Raw genomic sequence first — 12,152 nt, 5'->3', positions numbered from 1 at the left:
AGCAGCTGTTATGACGTTTTGGTATCTCACCGCGCATGTCACGGCGGTAACCCCACCTGTGTGAGAACCCGTCATTGACTGGTGGGCTAATTATAGGTTAATACGTCACTCTTGGCCTTGACATCACCACGTAACGGCTAGTTCAATAGACCAATACAGGTCTGTGAGGTTAACCACTGATATTATAAGACATCACAGTTTTGTCCTGGTTTGTTGTATTGTAAGGTACGAAAATATAGCGCACCAACCATATGGCATTGATTTATTCTCATCTATAGAGCATACGGGCGAATATATATATATATATATATATATATATATATATATATATATATATATATATATATATGCCCAAATCCGGATTCATGTCAGTAAAACGTCCCTGAGTCCACCCAGCTTGCAAGGGTACATATTACAATTTAGTGATAGTAATGGCGGCTGGACATATAGCTGACCACTCTATCCCTTTATATACCTAGAGCAAAGAAACAGCTGAACTCTACATCTCCTGCCGCATGTACTGTAAGATTCGGGAAGGAAATTATATATAATTTATCGGGCTATATAAAATGATAGGGTTATATTAGGACCTATATAGGCCTATATAAGGCTATATAAAATTATAGGGTTATATAAGGACCTGTATAGGCGTATATGTTTCGCCCAGGAACACAATGTCTCTGTCAGCAAATTTCTTGTATACATATTTGTGTCTGTCTAATTATATACTTGTATTGTCTAGCCTATATTATCGTCTATTTCTCGGAGATGACGGGCGGGTAAGCACATGATTGCTAAACCGAAAGTCCCGAGTTTGAGCCTTTGGGCAGATGAGGCACCTCAACTGGTGACAGCAACCCATCTAGATGAAAAAAACTTCGAAATCAAGCGGGATTGAAGCTCCTTAAACGATAGATTACCAAATCTGATTTCCTTTCGACAGCTCCTGTGACACTGCTCATTCCAAGCTGTACAGGTAACGTCCTGTCCCTTGGGTCCATCAGCTGTGTGGAGAGAGGGGGGGGGGGGGTTCTGATATATGGACACCATCTTGTTCTTCTCAACTTAGGGCCCAGGCTTTGTGCTTGGAATTCTTATGCGCAATCGTCCAACTGTCTTCATATTTTTCCCACGTTTTCTCTAACTTGCTTTCGCCTCTGTTTGTTTGTTTGTTTGTTTGTTTTTCCAATCAAATCTTGAGATCGAAATTTCGTGCACTTCCCAGTTAGCTAGCGCGCTGAAATTTTCAGGGAAGCTTTGTTTCGGATGACAATAGAATATTCAACTGTTATTATTACTAAATTGATCCATGGAAACATTTTATTGATCATTTTATACCCGTATATAATTGTACAAAAAACGTGGGGGAAAAAGGGACATAACCCAGTAACTGTAATTTGATGAAAAGAAGGTTCGGTACTCTCCCTCTTTTTGCTTACTGAGTAGTTGTCACAACTGGTGGCCAGTATGGGGGAGACGATATGGTCGAGTGGTTGGGCACACGATTGCTAACCCGCTCGACACGGGTTCAAATCTATGTGTTCTAGTCAGTAACGTATTCACACAACGTGTTTTTTACGAGTTGTCTTTTTACGAGTTGTCTTCGTTTACCCAAAAAAAAAAGTGAAAAGTTAAAATCGATAGCAAGATTTCAATGCAAACAAACAGACAAAGACTAAAAAGTAGAAAATAATAATCATTAAAAAAGTTTTAAAAACCCACGTTTTCTGATTGAACTAAAAAGTAGAAAATAAATGCTATACATCACAATAATGCAAGCGATCACTCTACTATAAGCGATGAAAAACGTGGGGCGCCGTGATTTTCTTACAGTTTCTAATACTGTTGACTCTCTACAAGCTCCCTAATAAAAGTCAATAGTATTATCTAATCAATAGTAATATAACTTTTACTTCGGCGCCCCAAGTTTTTCATCGCTTATAGTAGAGTGATCGCTTGCATTATTGTGATGTATAGCATTTATTTTCTACTTTTTAGTTCAATCAGAAAACGTGGGTTTTTAAAACGTTTTTAATGATTATTATTCTCCCATCTTCTTGTCTTTGTTAATCAGTCTACGGGTATAATAACTGGAACCTTGGAGGACATAAAACCTGAAACATCCAACGTTATAATCACACATTTCCAACACAATCCTAAATAAATAGATAAATTATTTATCAGGCCGACCAAAGAATTAACGTGGAAAGGCGAGAGATGTCAGACTTACGTGGGAGCCACTCAAAACGAGCCCGGTGGAGAGGTGTAGTTGCAGCCCTTTGTTTTTCAAGAGTCACGAACGGAATAAGTCAACTTACTCGCCACAAAGCTTAACCAATGCATCAATCAAATCCTATTTTTAGCCAATCTGGGAAAGTTTCAAAAAATGAATTTGAAATTTTGAATCCGAAGAGAATAAAATAAACTAAAAATACCCGCCTAAACATCACCTACGTGACTCTCGAATTTCACGCGTTCATAATAATCATGTAAATAATACACATTTTATAACCAGTCGTCCCTATCCAGGCCAAGATAAGTGTTCCCCAATTGAAGGGTGGATACATTTGCTTTTGATACAAGTAGCGTGTTATGGTATTTAAAGCACAGATCGTGTGGTAGAATATTGTAGACAGATGTAGGATAGCTGGTAAGATTCATGGTGTATCCGTCTAGTTACATACCATAAGGCTAATAAATTACATCCGACAAGGAATTATTAGTCTTAATCCGAATATATATATATATATATATATATATATATATATATATATATATATATATATATATATATATATATATATATATATATATATATATATACATATAATCGTGTTTTAAATGTGGAGGTTGGATATACTTACAGTACGATATGATCTTGCTGGTACTGCTTACGTGTTTGTGTTGTGGTGTTAATGGGTGAGTAATTTTAATATTTTAATAGTCATTAAAACACGATAGCTGTATGTGTTTTTTTTTTTTAATTGGGCAACTTCATCTTTAAATATAGACTGTATATATATAATAATGTTATTTCTTATTTAGCGACATAACACCTAGTCGGTATCAACAGTCAAACGAGACAGGTAGTACAGGAGATATCCTGTGACGTCTAGCTCTTGGTTAGCTCGCAAATATTATTACCCTGAATTCTATCTAAAGGAAACAAAAAATGGCATCATTGTCAGTGTATCAAGAGAAGCTGTGATGCCCATACATCCCATACATACAGATGCCCATACATATATCCAGACACTATGACCCATACATCTGCAAAGTACGGCCCATATATCCGGAAAGTACGACCCAAACATTCCAGAAGGTAGGACCTTCATGCAATACATCGATATGCGACTAAAGAAGACGGCTTTTGAAACTAGAGGTTATGGAGTAAATATATCATGCAACGCTTGCTTTAACACAGAGGAGGCACTTGGAAAAAATGAGGCAACTGAAAGTGTCCATCTAAGACAGGTCCTGATGGTTAACATTTAATGGTGATAGTGAGATTAGAACCAACTGCATGTATGATCACAATTTAGGTTTCAGACATTCTGACAATCATATAGTACTTCCGCTGCTCAGTCCAAGGTAAATTTACAGAAACAAACTTGCCAGATTTTGCTCCACTCATTCAATTGCAGAATGGATTGAATGCCATTCTAAGTTGTCTGAAATTATAAACTTCATATTGAACCTAGTGTAGAGACCAATGCGGTGATGAGCACTACTACTCAACCATGTCGTACCTTCTTCATGAAGTGACGAACGAGCTTTGAAATGTGTTACAAATGTAATTGCATGACAAAATATTTTCCTTTCATTCTACAATAAATCAGGGACTGTGTTCGGATTGTGGGACACAAAGACAGTGTAAAAACGACAGAAATTGTGTCCGAACATGGTTGAACTTCATAGTTTGACGGCAAAAAATAAGAGAGAAACGTTTTAAAATTAGTTGATTCTCGTGAGCTGTGGTCAACTACCCATCTAGGAGATAAAAATCCAAAAGAAAACCGCTGCATTGAAGATTTTTGTTAGGTAGTCAAAGGCTACGGACGCAAATCATTTTGTTAATTAATACTGAATTATGTTGGAGAAAAGAATTCCCTACAGTATTATACAATTACGAAAGCGGAATTAAAAAGCCGACCTATTAGATACATAAATTGACCAATCACTAAAATCTATTCTTATTTAATTAACCGATCTATTAAATGGACACAAACTTTGCATTCCAGACATGGCACCTACTTCATCACAGTCCCCCAGGTTGTCCATCCAGGGTCCAGCCTCCGTTTAGGCATCAACATTCTCCAGGAGAACATCACAGTCCCGATAGAAGCCTCCCTCCAAACCCTGAACGTCTCAGACAGTCATGACCTACTTAACTCTATCAAGGTGTCAGGACAGTTCACTAAAGTTAAGAGCTCTATTCTTCTGTTAATTCCTTCGTCCTTAGTCTTCATTGTTGACTGTATAATTGCGCATTGGCAAGAATAGTTACAAGAGCTTTAACCTTCAACTTATTCATTGGTCCTTAGTCTCCAATGATAATTGTTTAAGTGCGCAAGGGTGAGAATAATAAAAAGATAACTCTATTTTTAAACTAATTCATTGGTTCTTCAATGATAATTGAATAATTTCGCCTTGGTAGGAATAATTAAAAAATAGCTTATTTATTGGTCCTTGGTCACCATTGTTAACTGTATAATCGCGCATTGGTGTGAACAGTTACAAGAGAGCTCTATTCTTGAACCTATTCCTTAGACTTCAATGATACTTGTATAATTTCGCCTTGGTGAGAAACAGTAACACTAGGATAGAATGGTTAACCCTATACTCCTTGCTTTAGTGGTATTTTAACCACCTCATGACTGGCTAATTGGCTGGACAATACCGGGTCATGTAGATAAGAAAACTAAATGTTTATTTTTGGATTCTTGTTAGCGCAATTTCCATTCTGGAGAATTGCGTTTATTAACTCGTCTTTTCTGGGAATGGATGGATGGATGAATGAATGTATGGATGAATGTGTGTCCGGGCTTTAAGTCGTATCTCCTCCTCAACAAAGCAATATCGATGACTAGTTCCAAAAGAAATTATGTTAAGCAAGTTACGAGAATGAGCATAGGCCATAAAAATTCCGGGTTTCTTTCATGTATTTCCCGGAAAAGCCAAAAAACCTCGAAAAAAAGCAGTTTTTGGCCCATATCTCGGCAACCAGACCACTTAGCGACTTGAAACATGTACCAATCGGTTCCTGTCATAATTTGAAACAATATTGCCGAAGAAAGATTTCAAAAATACCCTCTCGTTCGGTCACAAATTTTAAAATTACATAAACACCTACAAACCGATCGTTCTTCTAGCTTGAATGTACTTCAGCTTTATACGTCAGAGCTATTTTTAGATAACATAAGGAAATTGCGCATAAATGTCACTAGACTTTTTTAATTAACTTGTTTAGAAACAAATACAAATTTTATTGCACTATTAAATAACGATAAAAAAAGATAAAACAATAATAGACTGATCTCAGAACATCGAAGTCAAATGCTGTTATTATAAACCACTTGAGTCTGATGATGACTTACATATCAAAGCGAGAACTCTGGACTTTCCACCTTGGCAAAATAGACCAACATGGAACCACATGGTCGAATGGTAGAACATACGACTACTAACCAGAAAATCTTGAGTTCATGTCCGTAGAACTTCCTCGTCCACCCAGATATTCCGAGGTCAGTGAAACAGGTGAACTCTACTTCACTTACCATATGGACAGTAAGGTTAGGAAAGTGAACTTTACTTACCATATCAACATAAAATATTTTAACGGTTGTATGGTAGGGTTAGGTGTGGTGTGGTTTTGCGTGTACCAATGTCTCAACGCACACAATTTAACAAGGGTTCGCTATTTAGTCAAAGTGTGTGACCACTAATCTTCATTAGGACTGTAACCAAACTTTTCAAAACTCGAAATACAATAGATATTTTAAGTTATATTTAATACCTCGATTATTAAAAACAAAACTGTATGCCTGTTATGAAGCGTTTATTATTAACTTTTTTTACAGGTCCTACCCAGTACTTGCAATTTCCGGTAAGTTTCTTGCACTAAATCATTCTCTTCACACACTAATGTTGATTCTATTATAGCACACGTAGGGTAGCAGAACAAATGATGCTAATCTGAAACTTCAGACTTCAAAGGCTTGGCTAGAGTCAACAATTTATTATCAGCGGTTTACAAGTAAATTTTGATTTAAATTTACATTCCTGACATTGGAATATCTTGTCTCTCAGTTCGGAAACCGCTTGTCATAGATCCAGCTGGTTTAAGATGGTTGACTGTATTCTATGAATTTGAATGTGACTGTATCCGTTGAATTTGAATGTGACTGTTGCTACACTATGTCGTATTAGTAATTGCTACGTTCCTTGTATTATGTATTTCATGTATTACAATTTAAATGTGACTGAACACTTTTTATACGAATAACGTTCTTCATACAAAAAAAAATGATTGACAGATGATGAATGTTTGCTTCTTTCTAATCTGACTCTTATATCTAATTGATGTAAACTTTACATTAAAAAAAGTATCATTTATATCAAGCTATAAATTCAGTTAGATAAAGATATCAGTTGTCTGGCATATCAGTTTGTAAGCCCACTCCCCAGTTTGTTTTATGTTTTAGACACTGTCAAAAAGTGACCTTGACCTCCTCAAAACATCCAAAGCTGGGATCCATGTCCGAGGCCGTGGTCCGGTACAGTTCGAGAAGTTTCTGCCCTTGGTGATCACAGCTCCTGATTATGTAATCATCCAGACGGACAAGGCTGTGTACAAGCCACTGGACACAGGTCAGGGTCATAGCTGTACAAGTTGTACGATTGGTCGAGGGTTGTACACAATGGTCGAGGGTTGTACACAATGGTCGAGGGTTGTACACAATGGTCAAGGGTTGTACCCAATGGTCGAGGGTTGTACACAATGGTCGAGGGTAGTACCCAATGGTCGAGGGTTGTACACAATGGTCGAGGGTTGTACACAATGGTCGAGGGTTGTACACAATGGTCGAGGGTTGTACCCAATGGTCGAGGGTTGTACACAATGGTCGAGGGTTGTACACAATGGTCGAGGGTTGTACACAATGGTCGAGGGTTGTACACAATGGTCGAGGGTTGTACACAATGGTCGAGGGTTGTACACAATGGTCGAGGGTTGTTTCCAATGGTCCAATAATTGGTCGATGGTTGTTTCACCAGTCTAATAAATTAGTTTTTGGTTAAGTAATTAGTTGTCGGTTGTACACGCTAGTACGAACATAGATTGTGGGTTGTACAGTAAAGTGTATTGTGATCTGGTGGTGTGTAGTATATAGTCAAAATAACGTCGTCAGTTGTACACTAATGTTCAATGTTTAAATAACGCCGACGGCTGTAAATTTGTGAAAGTACAACTGTGGTAAGATAATTCATGTGCAGTCATATATATCAAATTAAAAAAAAAATCTTTTTTTGTAATTAACATTCATAAGATTAATATTTTAAAACATTTTAATTAAAAACTCATTTAAAATTGAGCATCTATCATTGTTTCAGTTCGTATTTTTTATATTTTGATTAAAAATTCATTTTACATTGAACATCTATCATTGTTTCAGTTCGCTACAGGGCACTGGCTTTTAATTCAGATCTTCAAATGTGCAAAGATGATCTTAACATAGTGATATCAGTAAGTCGCAGTACTAAAATATCCTTGAGCACACAGACATTGAACGCATGCAAGAAACGAAAACACACGATAATCAAAAACAGCTTACACATTCTTTCTTTAACATAACAAAAATGTTCTCTAATTCAGGGTATGCGTAACATGTGATTGTTTTTTCTAATACATAGCAGGTGTCAATAGAAGATTGTAAAGATAATTCTTTTTTCTGTCTGTATAATATATAAATATAAATAAACACACACACACACACATATATATTTATATATATATATATATATATATATATATATATATATATATATATATATATATATATATATATATATATATATATATATATATATATATATATATATATATATATATATATATAACGAGAAAAATGGCCCGTTGAGGAAGGATACAACGGGCGCTAGGCTGATAGTGCTGTCTCTTTTCTCTAAACTAAAACCACCCCCCCACACACCCCCCCACCCACCCCCCCACACACACCACCCCCCACCCACACACACACCACCCCCACCCCCCACACCCCCACCCCCCACACCCCAAAAAACATGTATACCGTCCCATTCAACGAAATATAATTATATACTTTTTCCAGTGTCCGCCCCCTCCCCGAAAATTCTACCCCCATCCCCGAAAATTTCAAGTACCCCCACCCCTCTCCGGGGAGGAAAAAGTCTAAACTAAAACCACCCCACCCCCCACACACACCACCCCCCCCCACCCCCCACACACACCACCCCCCACACACACCACCCCCCCCACCCCCCACACACACCACCCCCCCACAGACACACACCACCCCCCCCCCCCCCAAAAAAAAAACAACATGTCTACCGTCCCATTCAACAAAATATAATTATACACTTTTTCCAGTGTCCGCACCCTCCCCGAAAATTCTACCCCCGCCCTCGAAAATTTCAAGTACCCTCACCCCTCTCCGTGGAGGAAAAAGTCTGAAAGAAACACTGGTGTCGCACTTAGCCACTACCCGAAGAATTGCATTAAAGAAATTGCAAGAAAACCACTTTTGAGATTAGACACATTAATTAGGCGGTAATTTTATTATAGAGTATCGATGAAGAAATTTCTTTTGAGTTGGGGAGGGGGAGGGGCTCAGACGTTCTTACGCGGGGGGTGGGGCTTCGCCCCTACCCGAAGAATTGTATGCAAGAAACTCTTCACGCAAACCACTTAGATTAGACAACATTTCCTCTTTATTCAATGTTTACGCCAGAATCAATGACGTCATTATATTACTGTGTGCACTTTCCGCCTTGAGATTATTTTCAACTCTGTGCTAAATGTGTCGACGTCATACTTCGTTTTTCGAATTACTATGCATGTTTTTAAATTGCTTGTGTTTTCTCTAGAGCGTTCTTGTCAGACAGATAGATAGATAGATAGATAGATACATAGAGAGACAGCGAAACTATTAGTATTAACGAGAAAAATGGCCCGTTGAGGAGGGGTACAACGGGCGCTAGGCTGATAGTGCTGTCTCTTTTCTCTAAACTAAAACCAACTCACCCCCCCCCCCCCCCCACACCACCCCCACCCCCCCACACCACCCCCCACCCCCCACCCCCACACACACCACCCCCCCACACACCGCCCCCCCACCCCCCCACACACCTGATAGTGCTGTCTCTTTTTTCTAAACTAAAACCAACCCACCCACCCCCACACACCCCCGCCCCCGAAAATTTCAAGTACCCCCACCCCTCTCCGTGGAGGAAAAAGTCTAAACTAAAACCACCCCACCCCACACACAAACCACCCCACCCCACCCCACACACACACCACCCCCCACACACACCACACCCCCCCCCCCACACACACCCCCCTCCCCCCCCCCCACCCCCCCAAAAAAAAATTTCTACCGTCCCATTCAACGAAATATAATTATATACTTTTTCCAGTGTCCGCTCCCCTCCCCGAAAATTCTACCCCCGCCACCGAAAATTTCAAGTACCCCCACCCCTCTCCGGGGAGGAAAAAGTCTGAAAGAAACACTGGTGTCGCGCTTAGCCACTACCCGAAGAATTGCATTAAAGAAATTGCAAGAAAACCACTTTTTAGATTAGACACATTAATTAGGCGGTAATTTTATTATAGAGTATCGATGAAGAAATTTCTTTTGAGTTGGGGAGGGGGGGGGGGGGGGGGGGCTCAGACGTTCTTACGCGTGGGGTGGAGCTTCGCCCCTACACGAAGAACTGTGTGCAAGAAACTCTTCACGCAAACCATTTAGATTAGACAACATTTCCTTTTTATTCAATGTTAGCGCGAAAATCAATGACGTCATATAAATGTGAGCACTCTCTGGGTTTGAGATTATTTTCTACTCTATGCTAAATGTGTCGACGTCATACTTCGTTTTTCGAATTACTATGCATGTTTTTAAATTGCTTGTCTTTTCTCTAGAGCGTTCTTGTCAGACAGATAGATAGATAGATAGATAGATAGATAGATAGATAGATAGATAGATAGATAGATAGATAGATAGATAGATAGATAGATAGATAGATAGATAGATAGATAGATAGATAGATAGATAGATAGATAGATAGATAGATAGATAGATAGATAGATAGATAGATAGATAGATAGATAGATAGATAGATAGATAGATAGATAGATAGATAGATAGATAGATAGATAGATAGATAGATAGATAGATAGATAGATAGATAGATAGATAGATAGATAGATAGATAGATAGATAGATAGATAGATAGATAGATAGATAGATAGATAGATAGATAGATAGATAGATAGATAGATAGATAGATAGATAGATAGATAGATAGATAGATAGATAGATAGATAGATAGATAGATAGATAGATAGATAGATAGATAGATAGATAGATAGATAGATAGATAGATAGATAGATAGATAGATAGATAGATAGATAGATAGATAGATAGATAGATAGATAGATAGATAGATAGATAGATAGATAGATAGATAGATAGATAGATAGATAGATAGATAGATAGATAGATAGATAGATAGATAGATAGATAGATAGATAGATAGATAGATAGATAGATAGATAGATAGATAGATAGATAGATAGATAGATAGATAGATAGATAGATAGATAGATAGACAGACAGCGAAACTATTATTATAGATATATAAAGCTCAGTTCTGTATGTACAAATACATATGTATGTCGTTGGTCTTGGATAAATTTAAGTGTTAGACAATCATCGTGCGCATTTGTCTAAATTTATGAGTTAAAAAATTACCATTAAATTGGGAAATAATTTTCATTTTTCAAATTATAGTAATAATTGTCGGCATGTTCATTCAACACAAGTTTTAAAAAAATATCATCTTTTACAAAAATTCTAATTATGTCTATATTTAGTCCTATAGCACTTACTTCCCTTTGATAAATTAGGGAAAACACAATTACTTCCCTTTATAAAACCATTGCATTTGTGGAAAAAAATTTACTTTTTAATTACTTTGTTATGGTGTTGGGAAAAAAAATAATTACATAATTAGCGGGGATTGATCAAGTGCAAATGTTGTAGGTATTTTACGGATAAGCTAGGAGTATTATAATTGTTCATTAAATTGAAACAGGCGCGTTCGTTTAAGTGAGTGCAAAAGACTATGAATAAGTTGGGGTACTATAGTCGTTCAGGTGATTCCGCCCCGGGCGTTTATGTTCGCGTTAGTGTTTTCTTTGTGTTTAGGTGGGTTTGCGTTAGTGGTTGCGTTTTGATTTGGTTCGTTTTTGTTCTTTCTTTTTTCGTTTTTGTTTGTGTTTTTTTGTTTGTGTTTGTATTTGTGTTTTTGGTTGGTTTTGCGTTTGGATTTGGTTTGTTTTCGTTTGCTTTTTCGTTGTTTTTTTTTGTTGGTATTGGTGTTTGTGGTTGGGTTTGTTGTTAGGTTTTTGTTTTCGTTTGCTTTTTTGTTTGTTTTTTCTTTGTGTTTGTATTGGTGTTTGTGGTTGTGGTTGGGTTTGTTGTTAGGTTTTTGTTTTCGTTTGTATTTGTAATTGTGTTAGCGTTATGTTTGCGTTTTGTTGTTTTGGTTGGTTGTGGTTTGGGTGGGCAATGCCGGGTTTATGATGATTACTAAACACACAGGTAATGGTCTTTAACAGAAAGGTTTTTCACAGAAGCCAGAGCAGGGCCTGGCCGGGACGGCTAGTATATATATATATATATATATATATATATATATATATATATATATATATATATATATATATATATATATATATAAAATGTAGCCTAACAACTGATAAATTGCAGGACCCTAAAAGCAACATCTTTAAAACATGGACCTCTCTCAAAAGTGACTCTGGTGTTGTAGAAGACAGTTTTGACCTAATCGACCAGCCAGTATTCGGTCGTTGGTCGATTACAGCCAAGAC

The sequence above is a fragment of the Physella acuta genome, unplaced genomic scaffold (assembly GCF_028476545.2).
Source record: "Physella acuta isolate Inbredline_101_S28 unplaced genomic scaffold, ASM2847654v3 ptg000247l, whole genome shotgun sequence".
NCBI lineage: Eukaryota > Metazoa > Mollusca > Gastropoda > Physidae > Physella > Physella acuta.
The sequence above is the reverse complement of the archived record's forward strand: the minus strand, read 5'-3'. Positions refer to the sequence as shown.